General features: G+C 32.4%; 1 pseudogene; it reads right to left on the bottom strand.

Annotated features, from left to right (window-relative positions):
- Positions 1–263: 263 nt before the first annotated feature.
- LOC124371681 lies at positions 264–6,001 on the bottom strand (annotated as a pseudogene).
- Positions 6,002–14,521: the final 8,520 nt, after the last annotated feature.

The following is a 14,521-nucleotide window of genomic DNA, read 5'->3' as shown; positions in this document are numbered from 1 at the left end:
AATATTTAAAAATCTAAAAAATTTGAAAAACTGAAAACTTTATACCAAATGCGCAGACTGAAGATGATATGATAAAAATTAAATATTTCACAGACTTGCTATTGGGCCTCATACACAATCATTGAAAGGTACCCGTTTCCGAAAAAAAATTATTGATTTTTCTCACTCCACCCTATTGCTGATGCTGAAGTGTTATCAAATTGATGATAAAACGGTGAAGTAGTTTGTTGCGTCTGAGGTTGCTGTTTCATCGAAGAACTGACCTGCTGATTAATAGGTGTATTGGGAATGTTGTTTTCGAGGTGATAACCTGTTGGTGGGGAAATGCTGCATTTAACTGATTTGCAAATAACTGTGGCGGATGATGAGGAAATGCGGTGGAGGATGGGAAAACGATGGAGGTTGTGAAAAGGTATAGGTTGGATGGTAGTAGGGAGGTGCTTGGGGTGGGTGGTAACTGAGAACTTCTTTTTTTGTCATTTATTTTAGAAATCACTTGCAGCACACCCATTTAAAATTCAAGAACATCATTGTCATCAAACTTACCAAGATGAGGTAAAAGTCCTTGGAAGAACGACATGTGGGCATTAGGTTTTGGCTCTTCTAAAGCTTTTAACATTTTTAACTCCACGTCATCTGGGCGGCGGCGTTTTCTACCTGAACTTGCTGGATTCTTGCATTTTTGGTTTAGTCCTACTACCTCTTCAGTTTCTTGCAAACCTGGTTGAATCTGCTCGTCTTCATCACCTCCGTTATCGTTGTTAAAATTAGAGTCTTCCAAACTTTCATTTACTTTCCTAGACTGATACAGTTTGTCCAAAAACTGCATTTGAATTGGTCATTTGAGAAACCCTTTAAGTCAAAAAAACCTACTTTTGGTAAATGTAAAAAATCACTCTCAGATTGGTAATTTTGCACCAAATAATAAAAAAACCACAATCTAATTATAGAATTCACTATTAGAATTGTGAATTTACAAATTTTACCTGTTATAAGTATTTAAGTTCATAGAAATATTAAAAATAATTTTTTGACTTATGGGCTTTTAAAAGAAAATGGAGCAAAAACAATGACTTATAGGGTTTTAAAGGAAAATAGAGACACTTGATTTTGATATGGAGGAAAATAAAGTCAGTTAAACAGCTAAAAAATGTTTATTATAATTTTACATTAGTAAATCTAACATATAATTATGTTTCATGTTAATATATAAAACAAAGTTCTGGAGTTTTTAAGCAATATTTTCTCAATCTATCTCAACATCTCCTTTATTGACAGTTTTCCATGAGAATATTTTGTCGTAGAACATCTTTATTTGTTCATCGTCAGGTAAATAAGGCTTTAATTTTTCAAGGTCATCCATTTTTTTTCTTGTTTATTGGTACACAATCCTCTTGATAAGCTTTTTGTGTAGGCAGGTTCAACCTATTACGGTTTGTGTTTTTTATATCAAAAGTGTGTTCAGTTACACCATCAATGAAGTCTTTTGCTTTTACTATACCAGGATTTTCATGTGAATGGGAAAAACTGCATGAAATTTGAGATTTTAAAAGAAACCTTTTTTTCTTTGGGCACATCTTTGCCTCGTGTTTCCTGAGAAATTACATTCTTTTTAAAAAATGCAGGCCACCAATCCTTGAAATTTAAAATGTCTTCTGACTCAGGTAGGACCACATAGAACTCATTTTTTAATGAGGCACTTAGGAACATTTCAGCATATTCCTTAACAGTGTACACTCTGTCGCACCTTCTCACTTTTCTTTTAATAACTGAAAAGTCCCTATCGCAGGGCAGAAAAGAATGCCCTCTAATAGGAAAATACTGCTCTACTGTCTTAAACTTTCCTGTGGAGGCCAAGGCATTTGCCAATCTGAGAACTGAGTGGTTTTTATTTTGGCCTCCACATCCGTCAGAAAAAATATGTAAGTGTTCAATCCCTTCTATTAAATGATTTTGAATGTAGCTCAACAGAAATGAACAGACTTCATTTGGGCCTTTACCACCAATTCCCTCATGATACATAAAAAATACTACACTGTTGTCTTTAAGATTATGGACACAGAAAACACTAACAGTGAGTTGTCTGAGATAAAATGTTTCTTGGACTGGGATAGTTGGTAGCTGTAAATTTTGCATATAATCAATACATATGCCACCAATATTTTCATTAGTAGCAGCCTGTTCCTGAACTTCGTTGATTTTATAGTAAAACTTTTTAGCCCTGCGCTTATGGACTATTTTTTCAGCTACATGGACTCTTTTAGCTATATCATTCAAGAATTTACTTTTAATTTTTATCTCAAGAGCCTCACAAGTACAGCAAGTGTCGACCTGTGGACGACCAAAATGCAGAGTAAAATTTTCTTTAAATATTTTAAGATAAAATTTGTACCCAATATCAATATCTGGATTCGCCTGTTTAAACAGTTTATACATCTCAAGAACATTAAGTTTTTCATTCAAGTAGCTATAATCAGTTGTACCATAGTGTGTTATTTTCACAGGAAAGGAAGCGATATGTTCTTTAACTCTATTGACAAAATTAGTTGGTTTTGCATTGCCCGGGACACTTTTGCCTCTCATATCCTGAGGATTTTTACCCTCTGTTAGTAGTTTTGTCAATCTCCTGATGCGGTCACTACTTATTCCATGTATATTAGAGAATGCAAGTTTGCATACCTGCTGCTTCCCAGATGGTGTTGATACTTCGTAAATGAATGTATTTCCTCTATCTGGCTTACGTGATATTTCACTTGATTTCCTCCGCCGTTTCTGTTTAACTTCAGTTGCTGCAATCAAAGATTGTAGATAGTTGTCTTGCTCATTTTTAGACCCCAAACTTCTAAAGGTCTCAAATATCCGTTTCCGTTCTTCATCTGCCACTTTTGTGAAGCACTTCCGCCGACACCTGAAAAAAACAACAAATTATTTCTGGGAATATATCTATTTATTTAAAGTTTTTAAAGAGTTTCTTCAATGTTATAGATTATATTGCATCAATTAGGCCATGTTGCAATTGTTTGTGTGAGTGTGTTTAAAATATTTTTCTTCACTTTAACACATCAAATTTATTGGTTTCATATAAGGATAGAAACTTAGTCTATACCAAAGTGTATTGTGAAAAGGATTTTTTAAAGAAAGTTTTAGTTTATTAGTGTTACTCCAACAGTAATAGGTATGCGTATGGTGCGTTTATGTATGTGTGTGTGTGTGTGTGTGTGTGTGTGTGTGTGTGTGTATATTATATATTAAATTGTGTTTACAGGATAAGAGCTAAAAAAGTAGGCTATCACAAACACAATGATAGAAATTATTGCTATAGCACTATGACAGCTAAGGTAGAAAAACTGACGTAGTCCATAATAGGACAGTAGTAAATAATAAATGTTTTTACTTCTATCTTTTATAATCTACTATTATATGACATTTAAGAGATATGCACATAAAATATGTACAAATATGTAAGCTTAGTACTTGAACGAACATAATAAAAGTGAAAAATACTTACTTGCAATCTTCTCCTGGAGTTATTTCTGGTACTTCTTTTCCAGTCCAACTTATGTATGAGCTTCCTGAAACTCTGGCTTTTTTAATTATTTCGGCCTTGTACTCGGATTTATTGAGAACACCCTTTTTCCTTTTACGTTTCTGAATCTCTAAATTAACATCTAGCTCATTCATTCTGATAATGATTTTAAAATGTTTCAATTTCGATATTAGACGAACAAAGAAAATAGGCTACTCTTTAATATCCCACCATAACCTCAAACCTGGGCTGGAATTGTTAGTGCAATGTAAACAGCTGATCACTGATCAAGGTGTCAGCTGTTGCTGCTGTTCACTTGAGAAACACTATAAGTCACTGACTTATGGTGTTTCTCAAGTGAACTAAAACTTTGTGGCATTATAAAGTTGGTAAAAAAAGTCTGACTTATGTTGTTTCTCAGAGGAACTGTGTATTTATATCTGTTGATTGCAAAAATATAAAAAACTAAATTTAGCTAAAAATTGACTTATGGGGTTTCTCAAATGACCAATTCATTTGGTCTGCGTACACATATTTTTTTATGGTAGGTGCTCCAGATCCACTTTTCTTAATGCATTTCAACTTCTTTTTGGATCTCGAAAAGGGAAAAGGCATCGCGGAGATTGGTCCATCTCTTCGTTACTGCCGTTCCTAAAACAATAAAAATTAAATGTACACAACAATTTATAATTAGGGGCTGACTGAATAAAAGTAACTATTAAATGTTTCAAGATTGTTTTAAATCTCCACAAGTGTCAATTATTTTATTTATTTTAAGTTTTTCAGTGTATTATCATTTATTTATTTACTACAATTGTACACAGAATTTTATTATGTATTTCAGTAACGTTACTTCTTCCCATCTGCTGAAACGTAAACATAAAAACTAAAAACGACGAGAACACGAAATGATCATATTAGCTGAAAATGATATACTTTATGCACTTCAAGTTATAAAAAAATTTACTAGTTTTAAATTCTCTATTACAAATTTGATTTATACAGTCTATAATAATTACTTGAAACTTTTTAGTAAAGCAATGTTTTACTATAAGTTACTAAATTGTTATAATGAAATAGCTATTATTAATGTTTTTTTTCCAGATTTCTTGCAAGTGGTTGCACCTTCACTGATCTACATTTCTACTTCAGAATTGGCATCTCTACTGCAAGTGAGATAGTGAGAGAAGTATGCGGAGCTATTTGGACATTTTTGAAGAATGAATGTATTCCTGAACTCTCCAAACAGAAATTTGAATCCATTGCTTCTGATTTTGAGAAGCATGCAAACTTTCCACATTGCTTAGGGGTAGTCGATGGAAAGCATGTTCGCATAATTTGCCCAACTAGAAGTGGATCCATGTACTTTAATTACAAAAAACTATTTTTCTGTAGTTTTAATGGCAGTAGCGGACTCAAAATACCGATTTGTCTATGTAAACGTTGGGAGCTTTGGCAAGGATTGCGATCCTTCTATTTTCAAACAATCCACTTTTTGGCAAACTGTAATTACAAATTCATTGCCATTACCCGAAGAGAAATGCCTATCGGGAACCGAATCTCCGAAAGTTCCCTACTATTTTGTTGGAGATGAGGCATTTGGCCTTCATAAACATTTGATGCGGCCATTCGGCGGGACACATCTAACAATCGAAAAGAAGATATTTAATTATCGTTTGTGTAGGGCTAGGCGTTATGTCGAGTGTGCTTTCGGGATTTTAAGCAACAAATGGCGTATCTTCCACAGGCCTATAAACGTTGAACCTGATTTTGCAATTGACATTATAAAAGCGTGCATCGTTCTTCACAACTTTGTTCGTGATCGGGATGGGTATTTACCAGAGGATACCACAACAATCACTGGATTGGAGGATTTGCCAAGAGAAGCTACAACACGAGGTGGACTTCAAGCCAACAACGTTCGAAACATATTAAGCCCAATACTTTGTAACAACTATTGGCGTTGTTCACTGGTAAATGAGTAAAATATAAATAATAAAGATGAACATTACAGTTTACAATTACTAGTAACTTAAATATAAATGCTTATGTATACCTTAAAACTATAGTTACCATTCAATAATTTCACAAGAATTTCATTTCGATTATATTAATTAGTTAAAAAGGTTATTCTAGATTAATATAATTCTATTTAAAGATGCTGTTAAAAAGAATTAATAAAGTATTTATAATAGTGTAATTACCGAATATATTTTTTTCTTTTACCTCCATTTCTTCAAAATCACTATTGAGTACACAGCACACTTCTCTCCAGGCATCTCTGGTTGCATTCCTGTCTTTAAAAATATCTAAACTTTTGTCCCACAACACTGGTTTGGCTTCCACTAGGGAAATAAGCACGTCATTATCAATAGCAAATTCTCCATCCATATTAACAAACAAGCTGGGCACAGTTACAGTTTAACAGCGATTGTGCAGGGAGAAGGCGCAGTGAGAAGTGAGGAGTGAGGACGGACGGTAAAATATCGATATGTCTGGAAGGGGACGCTGCTTTAGCACTCCCTGGAATAAGCACCCCCTCGGGCTCTGACGTCACGGCAGGGGGGTGCTAATTCAGCGCACGGACACGGACCAGGCACTGAATTAGCACCCCCCGACTACAAGGGGGTGCTAAATCAGCGCATGAACATGGTCGATGCCCTGAATTAACACCCCCTTGTTCCAAGGGGGTGCTTATTCAGCGCATGGACATGGCTCAGTCACTGAATTAGCACCCCCTAGAATTCAACCAGCAAAAAGGATATTTATATTTTACATATTCAATTTAATCATAAATATAACAGTTGTTATCTGGATTTTTGTGACGCTGCCACTTATAAGCTACTATCTACGATTGTTTTGCAATTTCCGATACACGATTAAATACTATAATAATCAAATATGGCTAAATTACCATAGACTTAATATTACATAATAATGCTCCGACTAACAAGGCTAATAGAACTTAGCACTCCTCCCTCTCACACGCATTGTCATATTTGTGTAATAATTTTCACTCATGACTTTGCTTTCTTAATTTTTTCTAAATATCACCTATTAAAATAATTAATTAAATCATATCCTTCATTTATTCTATTTCAGTTTATTCTTTCAGTTAATAAGTTTGTAAATTTAATTAACGCACTGCTAAATATATATATATATATATATATATATATATATATAAAAAACATAAAATTCTCTACGCACAGATCATTATAGCCCATGTAGGCTCTTTTCCCTTTACGTTTTTTAATTACGAGTATACAGTAATTAGAGACAAACTAAAACTAATGATAAATGCTGCTCTTGTTTTAATTTTAATTAGCTGTCTTAATTTAGATGTATTGATTCATTCTTTTGAGGTATAAGATTTGTATTATTGTATATTAAGTTCTTTCATATCAACTATAAGAATACTATAAAAATACCATCATTTGTTTTCCTCTCCAATATAAGATATTTACTGCTGTGTCTACAGTTATACATTTTTGTGAAAGTAAAAGCTATTTTTGAGTAGATTTTTGGAATATTACGAAAGGTAAAATGTAATTATGGTTTTTATACACAATTAGTCTAGTATCTATGCTGTGTCATTTTTATTGTACAGGTATTGAGTACTGGGCGTCCATACCAATGGAAGATCTACTCATAGTCTAGATAAGGGTATTCACTGAGCATTAACAGTTAATCCAATCCTTAATCCAATCGTGAAAACTCAATGAAACATGTTTCTAGATATAACTAAAACTATGTTATTTGTATACGAATCCATAATTAAACTATTTATTTCATTTAATAGGTTCACCGAAATGGAGTGTTCTTTTTTTAGTTTAATTAACTCAAATAAAAAAAAACTAATATAATTTTGTAAACAATTTAGGCTCGTATTTTAGGCAAAATAGTTGACTGTTACACAGTATAGAATTTTTCTTTGCGGCATTTTTTTTATATTTAATTTAAATTACATTTCAAAATTAGGTTTTATGGAATGAAACAGATGAAGCATGAAAAGCATGGAAGCATGAAAAATTCATGGACAAAAATCATGGAATGTTGCATTTAAATTAAAATTGGAATATTTTCCAATGACCATAATTTATTTCATCATTAGTATGCCATTTTTTTTTTAAAGACATACAGGAGATGTCTATGACGTACCAGTTATTCTACAAAAGTTCCGTACCAAGGGGCGGGTATCAGCTAGTAAACATATTATACAAACTTGAAACTCCTTATTTTTGCCTTCACATCGTTGCTCGTTATATATCGGCCGTCTACCAAATATGAAATATACAGAGTGAAATCAACCAGCAAATATCGATTGTAGGACTGTAGGTGCACACATAATTTTGACGAAGCTGACGAAACCCGTCCGTGCACTACCGACCCTACTGTCCAAAACTGATCTGGCCGGATCAAGTGGTCGAGTAATAATATCGATGTTATTCTCAGTTGTTATTCCTATATTAATACAGAACTTATTATGTATAGTGAATTTGTTTGATGAAATTTCGTAAAAAAAAAATTATGGTTGCCTGTAAAGTCGGTTTTACGGGCGAAGATTTTACGTGACAACGTCTTTTTCTCGGTAGAATATTTATTGATATGAATATTATTAAATTGCACAATAGGAACAAGGAATTGAATGAAAATAAGAATTGCACAAATTTTAACTATAGAAATATATTTTGTTTACTAAAACATTGTACATAATTTGAAATTAATTAAAATTTTTTATTGTAAATGGTAAAGTTTAATAAAACATTTACTAAAATTGAAATTTGAAATTCTTGCTAAACACAGTTAAATTCTAACTCTGCGCGTGGTGATTGGTCGGTTTAGTTCGTTTGTTTGGTCGCACTGTTATGACAGGTTAGAGGTTATAATTTGTTATTTTAAATGTTTGACTAGCAATACGCGCTGTTTCTTCTCAATCGACTGAATTACGATTGATTGCAGAGTGATTTAAACTAATAATTTACTTAACACTATCAACATTTGTCAATAGTATGACATAAACCTATAAACTCAGTTTCTCAACTTTTGTGTCAATCTAACAATTAATCAATCAATCATAGTTTACGATAATGAAATATCAGTGTACAATTATTTACCTTTATTGTTGTAGTTGTTGTAAATGACGAATCTAAGCACTCCACATTTTCACGAATAAACATAGTTATCTGCTTTATCCCGTGCGGCGGACCCACAGTTATCTGCTTTATCCCGTGCGGCGGACCCACAGTTATCTGCTTTATCCCGTGCGGATCCCGTGCGGCGGACCCACTGGACGGGCATCGTAACGTTACCGGGCGTTACACTTTTTCATGAGTGACTCCGAGCCGCAACCTAATTTAAGACGTTCAATATAAGAAGAAATCAAACAATGTTCGAGTGTACAGGCCCAAGGTGTGGCATATTATACTCTCTAGGTAACGGATACTTTTACACGAGTAAAGAGAAAAGATAAACTAGAACACGGTAATGATGTATGGACAAAAACTGAAAATCATCGCCTGTTTGTATGCAGTTAAAGAATCTTTAACTATTGTGTGTTACATTAGTCACACGTGCACTTCTAACCCCATGTATCTGGGAGTGTTAAACTTAAGGATGAACATTCTTACAATATTGTATAAAGAAGAGTGAAATCTCAGTGAAGTCTTTAATAAAGCGTCTATAAAAAGGTAAAATTTAAAATTACACTTTAGCTTAGCTGTACTTTTATTTTAAGGCTATTTATATCGGAAAGTGTAATGAACGTTGTTACACTCTAATTTTCAATTCGTTGCAATATTTATAGCTGATTTGTAAACTAGGTAGTCAACAGATGTATAGAAGCATAAATATTACTTCAGTAGTAATAAAAAAATACTATACAAATATACATAATATTTCATTTTGTATACAGTAAACTTTTATGTTTTTTAATGTTTTATTTTCCGGGTAGAACAAAATCTTCAAACCTCGGTTAGAACAAACTTAACAACTGCAACAAATAGCAATCTTTACTGGTACATTTAAGCATCTACGTTTACCACCGTAATCAATAGCATATCTACAAACTCCGTATAAATTTACAAGCCAGAAGTAGGTCTGAGGTCTTCCATTTAAAAAAACAAAATATTAAATAGAAATATAATAACTATAAAGACATTTTTAATTTTAGGTCTAGGTAATCAACATGTATTAGATTGTTTTTTCTGACGTCTTAATCAAAATAAACTTATATTCACAAATAATTAAGGACATTATAACCACAGTTCAGCAATGTAATGTTAAAATCACCTGATTAGAGCAGCTAAAATCAAAACAGCTGATTGTTGCAGCCCACATTCAGTGCTGTCATATAATAAAGGCTGATATTGTTTGGTAATTGGTTTTAAAAAACAGTAATTGGTTTTATAAAACAAACTATCTCCCTTATTTCACAACCAATTTTTAAAACTTGGTATCGTTGGATTTTTAATTAAATTGTGTAATAATTGAGATCTTGTTTACCATATATCGCTTTTAAGATATTTACACTTAAAGATTTTTTAGAAATCACTATTTTAAAAATAAAGCTTGTAACAAATTTAAATTTTTGATTTAATTATTCCTTAAGGTTATAAAGGTATATACAAAATTTTAACCTAAAAAAATCCATCAAATATAAATAGTAAAGTAAAAAAGACAAAAACAAAGCAAAATTGTGTCTATTTGAGTAATTATTGAGTTTTAGAGAGGTGAATATGAATGTTTTTGCGTTTGGTCCATGAATAATGTCTGAAAATATTGGTAGAGGTTGTGGAACACTCTGTATATTAATTTTATATTCAGAGTGTCCTGTAATTCTTAGGACTATATACCGCAACTGCACAGGTCATGGAAAACGCATTTCAATATATGGAAATAGATCTTTGGTGCTTTGTTTCCTATCCGTCAGTCTCTATGTGTTTTTTATAGACAAATTCGCTTTAATATCTTAAAACGAATAAACAAATCCTACCTAATTTGGATCAAATATTTGTGGTAATAAGGCCAGTTATAAAAAATATTCATTAATACTTTCGAAAAGGCGGCCATTAAATCTGAATAACTTTGAATGCCTTAAAATCCAGCAGGTATACAAGAATAAATCTGATCGTTGATTTTATCACAAATCTAATTACTTAAATACTATTTCAAAACTAATAATAAAAAACTCATTAAGAGCATATTTCCTGTAAAAAAACGTGGTTCGTGAAAATAAATTAACATCAGCTTTAGAGTATCTTGTCCCTATTTTTTTATTTTTGTCATTTATTATGCAAAACATTTGAAATAAATGTTTCAGGCCTATCTAAGGATAGAATAGAATCATATATTTGATTTTTAATGAATTTATTTAAATATCTGTTGTTTCAAGACATATTTATTTACGAAAATTTAGTCAAGCGACAATCAGATGTATTTCCAATAAAACCGCTTATCTTTGATTTTGTCATCTATAACAGCATTACTGTCTGAATATTACTGGACGATTTTTCTTGTTTATTATTCTTAATATATAACAAATAATCTAGTCACTTTATTTAGTTTTTTTAACATATATTGTGAATAAATTTAAGCTTTATGATAAATACAACAGTTTATTATTGTTAATTAAGACGTTTGTTTTTGTCCTTCATTGTTCATAAAGGCGTTCAATGTTGATAAATTTGCAATATCTCTAGTAGTTTTTAATTTATTAGAAAAAAAAGTTGCTTGGCAACAGATATTAATGTATTTCCTATACTTTAAATGAAGGGACTAAGATGTGAGCACAATAAATTGGCATAAGATATTCTGGAGCTGCCGTTTACTCGATTTTTGTATCGTGACCTACTCGCTGAGAACCTCAATGTCGACAGTGGTTTGTTACAGTAAATCTGTGCATATGATATTTTATATATTTGGTCATTAGGTTTGTGATAGAACTCTCTCAAATTCATTTTCTTGCAATATTTAGAATAATTGCAGATTTTAAGAAGTTAAAAGGTAAAATATTTTAATAGCAACTATTGTGAAAGAATTAAAGATAACATCATTATATATTTTTAGCCGCCATAAAACTTTGACCAAGACTTGGTAGGATTAAATTTATTAGGTTTTCTTTTTAGATTTTAAAAGATATTCCATTTTTAAACAACAACAAAAAAACGCACACTAAACGACAGAGGGGAAATTAAGCAATGTAGATCCATAATACTCAATATATAAATGTATGTTTTGACCTAAGCAATAACGCTTTTGAAAATATGGTAGTATATTTATTGCTACGTGTTTTAACATTGTTTTCAAGGTTTTTTTTTAATTATAGTTGAACTCACTAATATGGATATAACTGAATGATATTGATTCTTGTAGATATAAAATAATATTTAAATTGTTTGTCAAGTGTGTTTGAACTATACTATTCAGTTTAAATAGTATAATTCAGTTTATGATGGGTCCTTAAAAATAATTGGCTCTTAGCCGTCGCAAAATTACAATTTCACGGTTCTAAATTTTCCCGCTTTTGATTGGTATTCAAAAAATTAAAATAAATAAATAATTGTTTTTAAAGTGGTTAATAGGTTGATATAATCTCTGACTATGTATATTTATTACGCATGCCGGATTTACGCAATATCAGTTCCTCTGCGTTGTTCGTACCATGATTTCAAATTAATTTTACTTTAAAATTAACCTGTATTTGAATGCCTAGAATCTAGTTTTTTATTTAAGTATACTTCATGCATAGTTTTTACAATTGGTAATGAACTGTTTGTTTTTGAAATATTAAGTAAACTACAGCAATGCAGTAAATATACTCATTGAAATATATTTAAATTATTATATATATATATACAATTATATATAATATATATGACTATATAATATATATATATATATATATATATATATATATATATTATTTTATTGAAAAATAAATCGCAATATGGTTAAACGTTTATTATTCTATTCCGTTGGGGTAATTATTCATCTCATCAATACGGCGCTGATTTAGCAGCCCCCAGATTCAAAGGGGGTGCTAAATCAGCACATGGGCACGGTCAAGGCGCTGAATTAGGACCCCCCTATTCGAAGGGGGTGCTAAATCAGCACATGAACACGGTCAAGGCGCTTCGAACTTCCATGGTTTGATGTCTGCTGCTGCTGCACCACTTTTTTCATACGCTTACGGCGTCGCAGAGCATCTCTGTGGTTGGTTCTCAGCTTCTTCCAGGCAGATTTGACGTCTTCTCCGGAATCTGAAAATAAACTATAGCTTCAGTTGGTACAGGGGTTGATCATTACAAATGAAATAAAGTAGTACAACTCAATATATTTAATTTTACTTTAGAACACAAGTATTGTTTCCTATAAAAAATAAACAAATTTGTAATTTCTATATTTTTCTATAAAAATATATTCAGTTATGGGATAGCGGTAATTTATTAATTTAATTGGTGAAATTAAAACATAAGGTATCTTCACTAATGTGCATTATTTTATTGACGCCTAAGTAGTTTTAAAAATGCTATACACTTATTTAGATGTTATATTGTATAATTCAAATAAAAAACTCTTTAAAGACGTTAAATACTTTTCGAAGTTTAATTGTTTTAAAATTGACATAAAATGGGATTTTTTGTTTGTTTTAGGTATCTGGCCTCTGGGGATAGTTATAAAAGCTTAGGCGACTCTTTTCGCATGGGAAACAGAACAGTAGCTAAGATTGTGAGTGAGGTTTCGGTCGCAATATGGAAAGCTATGCAACAGATTTATTTACCACAGCCAACAGAAGACAAGTGGAAGTCGATCTCCAATGACTTTTATTCAAGGTAGATGCAAACAAAAAATTTACTTTCATTGATGTAGGATCCATGGGAAGATTTAGCGATGTAAGTATTTCAAGTTGTGAACTGAAAAAAGAAAATGGTTATGGGGAATCTACAACTTACCTCCCCTTCTCAGCTACCTTCTTTTCAACATACATTGCCCTACTTATTTGTAGGGGATGAGGCATTCCCACTGATGGTCAACTTGATGAGACCGTACTCGAGAAAAAAGTCACAAACAATCATGAAAATAAAGTTTTTAATTATAGGCTCTCACGAGCAACACAAACTGTAGAATGTGCATTTGGCATTCTAGCCTCACGCTTCCGCGTTTTCCAAAGACCATTTGAGATTAAAGTTACAACCGTTGTTGATGTCGTTAAAGCAGCTTGCGTTATGCACAACTACTTGCGCAGAAATGCTTCAGTTAACTGCGAAAATGAAGAGGATGAGGATATTGAGAGTTTGCCAACAAAACAACTGATTCCAGTTAGAAGGAACCAAACAAGGTGTGTACAAGCGACTTTTGCAATCAGAAAGAAATTTCCTCAATACCTTAACTTGGGTGGAAGCGTGTGTCTTGGCAAGAAGAAAGGGTTTCCCAAGGACAATTCTGATTTCGCTGTAAAACTAGTGCAAAATAAAATACGTTATTAACAAACAAGATTGTTTTAAATTTGTAACTTACCATCCACTAATTTGAGCTCCCTTCCTATTTTCTTCAATATTTCTTGCTTGTACATTGTCTTCATGTAATTAAAATTACTTGTATCATACAACACTGGATAATTACGCACTAACTCGATCAATTTTTCCTCCATATTGATAAATAGTAGTACACCAACAAAATGACTCAAGTCAGGAGTGCTCCAGCTACACAGTTTCTGTGTCACAGCCACAAGTGCGGGGCGGACCACTTGCAACACCGTACTGCTCTGCCATGCCCTGTGCGGCAACATTTTTTGTTAAGCAGAGGGAACCTTCAAAAGGTACCGGCGTCCCGGTTATGTGGGATTCTTACCGCACTAAACCACTCTGCTGCCACGTCCTTCGTGGCCGTACAGCACCTGAACTCTAGGTCCACTGGCTGCTGTAACATAAAATTATTCTTGAGTCGCCTAATTAGAAGACGCTGTTTTTTAAAACAAAGTAATAATTTAAAAAG

This window comes from Homalodisca vitripennis, unplaced genomic scaffold (genome assembly GCF_021130785.1).
Source record: "Homalodisca vitripennis isolate AUS2020 unplaced genomic scaffold, UT_GWSS_2.1 ScUCBcl_1844;HRSCAF=5971, whole genome shotgun sequence".
Taxonomy (NCBI): Eukaryota; Metazoa; Arthropoda; class Insecta; order Hemiptera; family Cicadellidae; genus Homalodisca; species Homalodisca vitripennis.
Note: the sequence above shows the minus strand (reverse complement) of the source record. Positions and strands in the feature narration are given on the sequence as shown.